This window comes from Cornus florida, unplaced genomic scaffold, assembly GCF_030987335.1.
Source record: "Cornus florida cultivar Cherokee Brave unplaced genomic scaffold, ASM3098733v1 CherokeeBrave_3.0.0_Hap2_Chr09, whole genome shotgun sequence".
NCBI classification, from domain to species: Eukaryota; Viridiplantae; Streptophyta; class Magnoliopsida; order Cornales; family Cornaceae; genus Cornus; species Cornus florida.
The window spans coordinates 82,676,246-82,687,123 of record NW_026775579.1 but is presented as its reverse complement, the minus strand read 5'-3'; the positions used below and the strand labels follow the sequence as shown (position 1 = coordinate 82,687,123).

Genomic DNA, 10,878 nt, shown 5'->3' with positions numbered 1-10,878 from the left:
TTGGTCTTTTAATTTTATTGAATACCTTTGTTACAACTTGTGGGACTGACAATTTTGATAGTTTGAGAGAGAGAGAGCAATAAATTTTTATAACCTAATGTTGTAGTGGGAATGGACTTATTTTTTTGAAAAGCAAGTGGGTATGGACTTGGTCTTTTAATTTTATTGAATACCTTTGTTACAACTTGTCGGACTGACAATTTTGATAGTTTGTGAAGTGCGTTACTCTCTTGTTCGCGTACGCGAACAAGTCAAGAAATAAAAGATTTTCCATTATTGATTAAATTACGTTACAAGAAACCATTTTCCCTTACTTTTACACAACAAAAACTGCACTTTATTCTGGCTAGTAAGCAAAAACATTGGGAAAAATTACAAGCAAATTTTCCCAGTGAGTTCGATAAAAAAAAAAACATCAACCTTTTGTCTTTCGAGCGCTATAATTTCTAACTTATCCATCAAATTCATTTTCAGTCTGAATTTTGAAGAGCTTGAAACGGCTATCTGCTAGGCGTAGAGAATTGATGACTTCCTTGAATTCAGCCCATGTAAAAGGTCGGTAAAGAGAGGGTGTGGCGGCCGTGACCAACTCCAGTAGCGGAGCGATTTTTGCATTGAGTGGTGGCCCACCAAAATAGGCCATGGACATTCTAAACTTGTCTGAAATATTCGACAGGACTTTATGCTTTACGTTCAAAAACCTTCCATTTGTCATAGCCTTCACAATGCACAAAAATGTAATATTAATGGTCAAATTAATGGGCATAGTTGGTTATGTTATGCTGTCTCATGTGTGTGCCTTTAAATAAATGTTCTTTAAAACTTGACTGGTAATAAATGTGACACGTAAAGAGCAGCTAGTTTGTAAGTATTAATTTTTTAATGGATTTAAGGCTTTTGAATCACAAGCATATTTCACATTCAATTTTATTTTTCTCTTAATAAGGAAAAACAACTTGGCAATGCTTTGTTTGGCTGCCGAGAAATATTCACAAAAAAAAAAATATTTGCAGAGGAAACCATTGTAATGTAATGGCGCTGAAAGGACATGGACAAGCTGACCCAACAAAGCAGCTTCTCATGCATTACTTATAGGTGGGTGGGACCCTTATGTGATCATCGGCCCAATGCCCAGAATCTGATGTTGCAGTGTCAGTGATTCCCCAATTGAATTCAGTTTCAACCAGTCAATTCTACCTTTTCAAGATTGTGATGATTATTTGTGAATATCTACTGTGTGAGAGAGGAATAAATGAAGTGTGTGTGAGAGTGAGAGAGAGAGAGAGAGAGAGAAGGATTCACCTGTAACAAGTCACCCACATTAACGCAGAATGCAACTGGGTCAGGAGAGATTGGGACCCACACACCACCCTCCACTGAGATCTGGAGGCCACCCACATCGTTGGATCTCAAGATGGTGAGGGTCAGAGTGCTCTCCAAACCCAATCCTTTTGTTCTCGGAAAGTACTCCAAACCCAATCTTGTTGGTACTACTGTTATTGGTGGTGGTGTTCTGGTGGTGATGAGGTGGATTTTGATGATGATGTGGATGCAAATTGGAGGGTGACGTGTCATTGTCTTTGAAGCAGCTGTCAGCTGTGAGGTGGAGAGGAGGATAGTGATTGAGCCTGAGGATTGAGTCGCTATCAATGTCCCTGATTAACCTGCTGAACACTGATGTGTCTGGGACCCACAAACCCTCTGCCATCAAATCCAAAATCTCACATGCCAAACCTCTAACTGCTTCTATGTAACCACACACTGCAAAGCTGTCATCGCACACAACCCAAACCCTTAAAGAGTTCATCACTCTGTCTATCTAGTCTCTGTCCATTCCAACTATGCATTACCACATTAAAAAAAAAACAAAAACAAAAACAAAAATAATTCTTTTATTTTATCTCTCTGTAAATTTATATATTGATTTCTACTTATATATATATATATATATATATATTTGATTTGATTAGGCCTTCTTGATGTACATATCTGACTTGTCATTCTGATTCTGATATTTATGGATGTGTATCAAATTTTCTACTCTCATTTTATTATATGTGTGTGTGTGTGTGTGTATATATATATATATATATTTAAAGTTTAAACGAAAAGTTATACACAGAGCAGAAAGGCAACTCTATATATCAGTGGCTGCAGGGTGACGAAGTGTCCCAGCCGGCAGGTTATGCTACATCATTGTGTACCAGAAGCCAACCTTATTGGAGGAGAGACCCATGAATGTGACTTAACAGACCATCTTCCATGGTCCATGCCAGGCACGTGCTTAAGCACGCTCTCTGGGGGTCTGAAATTACTGTACAACTTATATACTTAATACACTAATAGTCAATATTTATTTTGTTTTAAGAATTTAGTTCAACTTAAAACCACAGTAGTGAAAAAATAATAATAATAAAAAATAAAATAAAACCACTGTCCAGAATGTTAATCTATTTTATGGAGTGATTCTTTTTCTATAAAAGTTTCGGATTTTTTTTTTAATCAACAGATTTATTGTTTTCCCGCCAGTTAAGAAATTTTGAATCCAAATGCAATTTTTGGGAATTTGGCTCTGATAGCAGTTGTTGGATGGGGAATCCAACCCAAAATATTAACCTATTAGATGGAGTAACCGTTACGCTATATAAGTCCCAAATTTTCTTATTCACTAACTGATGTGAGACACGCTCAACAATCTAACAATTCCTCTTTGAAAGAGGTTTACCCCGATGGATGGAACGTCACCGATTTTATCGTTTTTTCGCCAATTTGAAAATCTTGAATCTCCATACGGTTCTTTGAGATCTGACTCTAATATCAATTATTGTGATGAAAATATCTAATCCAAAAAATTAACCTATTTGATAAAGTGACCATTTCCACATATAAATTGCCTCATTGAACTACCCAAATAAATAGACTCCAAACCCAAAAATTGGCAATTATCTGATGTCTATTATTTTATGCAGTGAAGTTTACAGTGGATTACATCTTTTAACACTAGTGCGTGTGCGCTATATAATCGAGTTTGAGACACAATTTCTTCGGAGGTCTCATTGACAAGTCAAGTTGTGTGTACTATGTATTTCTAGATGCTAATTGTAGAAAATAAAGATTTTTATACGAAAATAAAATTATAATTTTTTTTTTTTTTTTTTTTTACAAAAAATCAAATAATAATAATAATAATAATGAAAAGGACACCTAACTTCTACTAACGGTTGACAATAAAACTTGAAGTTTAGAAGCTTGCCTAATTTTGTGCCATGCATGTTAACAACCAATAGATAGATGATGATTCCTAAAATGCTCCAACGTCGAAAGGGACTCATGATCTATAAATAGCTGGCACAGTGTAAATTATTACAAATAGTAGATATACAAAAACATAACTAATTAAGTACTCTCTCAATTCCATCCATTTGAGGAAGGAGTATTTTAAGACAAAGGAGGTTTTAATTTACTTGTGTCCACATTTGGAAAATAAAATTAAAACACCACCCATCATTCTATTTTATTATTATTATAATCATTATCATGAGAGAAAGAGAGAGAGAGAGAGATTAATTAACAAATTAAGCCATGCTCATCAAATAGGCATGAGGTTTAATTGGTGCTTTAATTAATTAATGTCTACCACAACTAATTGCCAGATGAAAACTAAGAAATTACTCCCTATGTCCCATATTAGATGTCCTTGTTTAGAAATTAGAATTTTTAAGAGGATATACAATTAATGCATTGTCCACTTTTAAAATTACCAACTTGTCCTTTTTAGTTTAGATATATATAGTTACCAAGTTTGAAATTTTTTGAAAATATTAAGGATAAAGATGGAAAGATAAAGCTAATTTGCTTTGACTTTTCAAAGTGGACGACTAATTTGGAATGTCTAAAAATGAGATAATGGACTATTAATATAGGACAGAGGAAATAATTATTAACAAATTTCTTAAATTAGTACTCCATACATATGTGGGGTGATGGTTTATAAACACATTTTCTTAGAAATGGTCCACATATATACACACACACACAAGATGAATATTTATATTTGAAGAGAATTAGATTTATGCAGATTTATATTATTTCTGATTCAAACTTTTGACTTTCAAATTATAATAGAATAATCTTAACAAAACGCGAAGGCCTTTAATTCAAATTAGATGTTAAAATGTATGCAATGGTTGTAGACCAATAAAATAGAGTTTAAATACATACATATGCTGATTCAAACATGTAAAGAAGGGGAAATTAAATAAAGGTATGATTATAAGTGTGGCAGTAGTTACCTGAAATTTGTTGGGTCATTGGAGATCGTGATGGATGTCTGAGAAATGGAGGGAGGGTTGGTGTTAAGAAGAAGATATTCAACTTCACCAACATCTCCATTGAAGCCTATGTTCTTGCTACCATAGCCAAACGGGGGGCCGGCCAGCTGTTTTTCAGAGGCCGGTTTGGCGAAGAACTCGAAGCTCTCTTCTTCCATTCTTCTAATAACATCCTCCGGGACACCATGGTTCATCACCTTAAAGAAACCATACTCTTCACAAGCTTTAACTATGAGCTTTGACACCTCTGCTCTCTCGTTTGATAGGTCTATAATTGGAGGCTCAAATATTTGTCAGATTTTTTCAGCTCGAATTGGGGTTTGAGAGGCCATAACCATGACGTTTTCGGGTATGTAATTAGTAGGTAGAGTGAAGAGAAGGTGAGCTATAAAATGAAGTTGAAAATGGGAGACTTAAGCTTATATATATATATATATATAAATATATATATATATATATAGAGAGAGAGAGAGAGAGAGAGAGAGAGAGAGAGAATCTATGGAGGGGATGCAGAATAAATAACTGTAGGGGGGATTCGTAGACATTAGGTGAAATACAACTTGCAAATTCATGTCACTCTGGAATGTCGACACTACTGCTCTTTTGACTGGCTTTTTCCAACAGTTAAGATTTTTTTAGGCTTCACATATCACCCAAGAAATTCAACTTGAGATATTGGAGTTCATCTTTTTCAAGATCCTCATCCAAATTAAGCACCCCCATCCCCCAAACACACACACAAAACACATGAACGCAATGAATCTATAACATAAAAGCGTGAATGATATACCTTTCTGTATTTTTTATCCGGAGTACTTCACTTAATTTCCTCTGCAGTATTGAAATTTGCAAGTTAAAGAATTCTTTAGGGACATACTACAATTATAAGTTGAAAGGTTTTTCGGGCTTTACACATCTTTTCATCTTTCCCGCCTGTTTATTTGTAAAATCAAACACGCTCAGTTGTTTTGCTTTGTTACAGTACACTGTCTAAAGCAATAAAATATGAAGCATGAGTGGTTGCCAAAGAGACACTACATTTGCAAGTTAAAAGATTTTCTACTCAAAATGTTTCAATTCGAGACGTTAGATGGCATCTTTTTCACGATCCTCAGTCAACATAAAATCGTGAATAAAAAAATGCATCAACTCAAGATGGTAGAGGGCATGTTTTTCAAGATCCTTAATCAATAATATATATGTTACATTTGTAAGTTAAAGATTTTTCAACCCAAGATGTTTCAATTCAATACGTTATAGGACATTATTTTCAAAATCCTCAGTCAACATAAAATCGTGAATTAATAAAAATGTGTTAACTCATAAATGATAGTGGTCCCCAATTAATAATGTCCAAGTTACATGTGCAAGTTAAAATATTTTAACTCTGAGATGTTAGAGGATATCTTTTTCAAGATCCTCAATCAATTATGCCTATGTTACATTTACAAGTTAAAAGATTTTTTAGGCTTTACAACCCCCCTTCACCCCTCTCCCTCAAAAAAAAAAAAAAAATCAATAATGTATATGTCACACAATTGTTATTATTAGTTTTATTTGATAGTCTATGTTACACAATTATTTTCAGAATATAAATGATCATATTCTAATTTAGGGTTTAATGCCTTATTAGTCAAGCACGAATCTAATGGTGATTTTGTAATTTTCTGATAAAAAATCAAACCTCCGATAAAAAAAAATTGGCCCTCTCTCACATAAAATCGTAGCAAAAATACACAAGGGATCTATATCATAAAATTTTAGAGGACATCTTTTCTAAGATCCTCAACCAATAATATTAGACATTGGAGAACATATTTTTCAAGAACCGCAATCAACGTAAAATCATAAATAAAAAAACGTGTCAACTTGAGATATTAGATGGCATTTTTTTCAAGATCCTTAATCGATCAATAATACATAGTTAAAAAAGATCCTTAATCGATCAATAATACATATGTTGCATTTGCAAGTTAAAGGATTTTTTACTCGATATGTATCAATTCGAGACGTCAGAGAACATCTTTTTCAAGATCCTCAATCAACATAAAATCATGAATAAAAAAAATAAATATTTGTGTGAACCCGAGGGCATGTTTTTCAAGATCTTCAATCAATAATATATATGTTATATTTGCAAGTTAAAGGATTTTCAACTTGAGAAATTTCAATTCGAGATGTCAGAGGACATTATTTTGAATATCCTCAATTCAACATAAAATTGCGAATTAAAAAAATGTGTTAAAGGACATCTTTTTCAAAATCCTCAAACAATTATGTCTCTGTTACATTTGCAAGTCAAATGGTTTTTGGGCTTTACACCTCCACTACTCACCCTAAAAAAAAAATAATAATAAATCAATCAATAATGTCTATGTCACACAATTGTTATTTGTTACTTTAATTTGGTTGTCTATGTTACACAATTATTTTCAAAATTTATATGATTATAATCTAATTTAGGGTTTAATGCCCTATTTGTCAAGCACGAATCTAATCGTGATTTTGTAATTTTCTTATCAAAAATCGAACCTTAGGTTAAAATTTTGACCTCATTATTTAATTCAGACTTGAACCCTTCATCTTTTATTTTGGAAGAGAATAAAGTATTGTTACGCTACACTGCTTTTTTATTTTCTTTGTTCCTATTTCTCTTTGTATTCTAAAGAGATTGTAGCTAGCCTTTTCAATATTCAATTTTCATTGCTCTTTGATACCATGTGATCAATTCACATTTTCTTTTCCTTTTATAAATGATGAGTTTTGAAATGCTTATGAACTCCAATTATATATATAAATATACACACACAAACACACAGATAACAAAAATCCACCACCCCATCAACTGGAATTACTTGAAAATTTGGGAAAAATGAAAAAGAACTCATATTGAGAAATTAGTTAGGAAGATTAATTAGCTAACGATAGCAGTCTAATTGAGTATCTACGTGTGTTCATCATAATCAAGCATTATCATTATTATTATTTGCACATCATAATCAACATTATGATCATTGTTCTTTATACAGAAGGAATAATTTTGGGTAAGATGGGGTTTCTGTACTATTGTGTCTAGCAAATGAAGCAATAATTGAGCTATTCCATTATTGAGAGTTTAGCTCTTAGGCCACATCCTTTCCTCGTAGTTTTCAAAAAAATTATTATATAGTTTTGAAATCATTGACAGTACCTAACACACAAGTAAATGCATCAATTTTATATTATCAACTAATAATTAATCAAGACCAATAATATATGTTCATTCAATAATTTCTCCTTCGTAGTCCTCCCTTTCTCTCTCTATATTGATAGAGAGAGAAGAATTGATCTTAGTAGCCCCCCTCCCTCCCTCCCTCCCTCCCTCTACGGTCTCTACCACCTCTCCCCTTCCCAACTCACTTGGTCCCATTTCATTCTCACTTGGTCCCATTTCATTTCCAGAAAATCTAGAGACCCATCTCTCTCTCTCTCTCTAGCTTCAATGACAAAAAAACTCACAAGTAGAACAAGGACCATAGTGGTCCAGTGCTCAATGTACCAAACGTATGTACAACTTTCTCAAAACTTCTTGTGATGATGGTGGCCTTCAACTTGGTTTATTTTACATAATTTTCTTTGATACCCATATGTTTCCTTTCTATTCATTTCAGTCTTGATCCATTATCCAATTCAGGGCCCTCCTATGGATATGGGCCATCTGAACGTGGGACCCACCCAAAGGGTTAATTTCTCCAGACTTAATTGTACGTGTTAACATTTTGTAATGTGTTGTTGTGTTGAACAAGGTATTGTGCAAATCTTTATAATAGAGAGAATCTTGATTCTAATTTCCCCACCTCTCCAACTGAGTTATTTTACCAAGCTGCTTCAGTTGTGACAAAATCGCAGTTGATGGGCCATCTGAAGGTGAACACGCTTAAAGGGAGATGATACATACATAGAAAAAGGAATTTACGAATTTTTCTCTTTTTATTTGGTTTTAGGAAAGAGACGTTATTTTGTTCATTAAGAAAGAAGGAAGGTAAGAGATTGTTAATATCGGATTTATCTAATAATTATGAACGGTGGTATTGCAATTTAAAATTTCTATAACCGTCTCACTTCTTTTCTTTCTTCTCTTTGGTCTATATTTGGAGAAATAAAAATTTGTTAAGCGGGAGGATGACTTATTCATTTTCTTTTCTCTTCTTTTTTTATTTCCTCTCTACCAAAAAAAAAAAAAATTATTTATTCTTTCCTATATTCGCTCCCCCTTACCCTCTTTCCTACCAAACGAATCGTTAAATTTTCTAGAGATGACATCCAGTTAGAACAAAAATAAGAATTTGATTTAGATAGATAGTCAAAACTTGAGTCTTTCATGAATTCTTAGATAACTATGAATAATTCGAACTCTTTACAACAAATTAAAAATTACCAATTAAAAAATATTCAGTTAAACAATTTACTGCAAATGTTCGGTGTGAATATCATTACTCTTTTATGAATGCCAAAAAGTATTTGCACATGTTATATATAACATGGGTTTTTTTTTGGGTTGCACTTTACCCTTATTAAAATGTACAACTATGTATATTACAAATCTTTATGCTACAGAGGATCTTGATTCTAATTTCCCCATCTCTCTAATTGAGTTAATTGGATTTTAAAAACCTATCAAATTTATGACATTTTATGAAGGTAGTTTAGTTGGGACAAAACGATAGCTAATCACTTAAATCTATTATACTTTTACTTCTTATACATTATCTATTTCTTGTTAATTATGAGCACAAATACTTTTATAAAGAGGATCTATGCTCATATCATGTCCGTATAAAAAATCGATACACATTGAATACTTGAACGTAGGTTTTCAATTCTTCTTAAGTCATTCCAAATTCTAATTTTATTTTATTTTATTATATATATATATATATATATATATATATATATATATATATATAATGCATATTGATACTACTTAATACATATTTCGTATTCGATATTTTTCATATATCAGATACATATATTTAACAAGTTCTGAGTATGAAAAATAACCTTTTCAAATATAATAATGTAGTATAATTGCTAATTAAATTTTAATTAGACTTTCTTCAAAAAGTATTGAGACACATAATATGATTCATTTAATTATTCTAAAATTTATTCACGAAAAATAACTCTCAACTTGTTTAGGATAATTTCTTTATTGTTGTAATATAGTGTGGTCCACTTCATGGTCCACTTCATTAACTCTATGCATGGGTGTCAAGGCAGATGATGGTGTGCTTCAATAGATAATATATTGCAATGGTTTAAGTGCCTTGTGTGAGAAAATATGATGAGCAAAGTACAGTACATTAGGTAGAAAAACTCTCTATATAAGGAGTGTAGTGTATTGCAAATTAAGGGAACACAACGAAAATAAGAGTTCTTTTACTCTCTCTCTGTTATATCTATTTGTCTATTGTATTCTCAATATTGCTCTATAAGATTCACAAAATAGTGGAATTTATGGTGTTTCTTTTATTGACAAAAAAAAAAAAAAAAAAAAATGAAATTGTAAGATAGAAAGCCCGACTTGTAGCTCAAGGTTTCTCGCAGAAACCTGGTATTGATTATGAGGAGACATATTCTCCTGTGATGGATGCAATCAAATTTCGCTTCTTAATCAGTTTGACAGTCTCAGAAGGACTGGATATGCATCTGATGGACGTGGTTACAGCTTATTTATATGTATCACTAGATAGTGACATAAATATGAAAATCCCTGAAGGATTTAAAATGCCTGAAGCAAATAGCTTTAAACCATGAATCATGTATTCGATCAAGCTACAACAATCCTTGTATGGATTGAAGTAATCCGAACGCATGTGGTACAATCGTCTTAGCGAGTATTTACTAAAAGAAGGATATGTGAATAATCCAGTTTGTCCATGCATTTTCATCAAGAAATCAAAATCTAGATTTGCCATTATAGCTATATATGTTGACGATCTGAATCTTGTGGGAATTCCTAAAGAGCTCACCACGACTGCTAATTATTTAAAGAAAGAGTTCAAAATGAAAGATCTTGGTAAAACAAAATTTTGTTTCGGCTTGCAGATCGAACATTTACTAAGTGGAATTCTTATCCATTAGTCAACATACACTGAAAAAATCCTGAAGCTTTTTTATATGGATAAAGCTCACCCATTGAGTTCTCCAATAATTGTCCGATCACTTGATGTTAAGAAAGATCCTTTTCATCCTCAAGAAGAAGATGAAGAAGTACTTGGTCTTGAAGTATCATATCTTAGTGCAATCGGTGCTCTTATGTACCTTGCGAATTGTACTAGACTTGATATAACATTTGCAATCAACTTACTAGCACGATATAGTTCTGTACCAACTCGGAGACATTGGAATGGGGTCAAACACATTATGCGTTACCTTCGGGGAACGACTGATATGGGGTTGTTTTATTCAAGAAAATCAAAGCCCCAATTGATTGGATATGCAGATGCAGGTTATCTTTCTGGCCCACATACAGCCCGATCACAAACAGGGTACTTGTTTACTTGTG

At 32.8% G+C, this 10,878-nt stretch overlaps 1 pseudogene; it reads right to left on the bottom strand.

Annotated features, from left to right (window-relative positions):
• Positions 1 to 269: 269 nt before the first annotated feature.
• LOC132273390 (gibberellin 2-beta-dioxygenase 2-like) lies at positions 270 to 4,669 on the bottom strand (annotated as a pseudogene).
• Between the last annotated feature and the right edge of the window lie 6,209 nt (positions 4,670 to 10,878).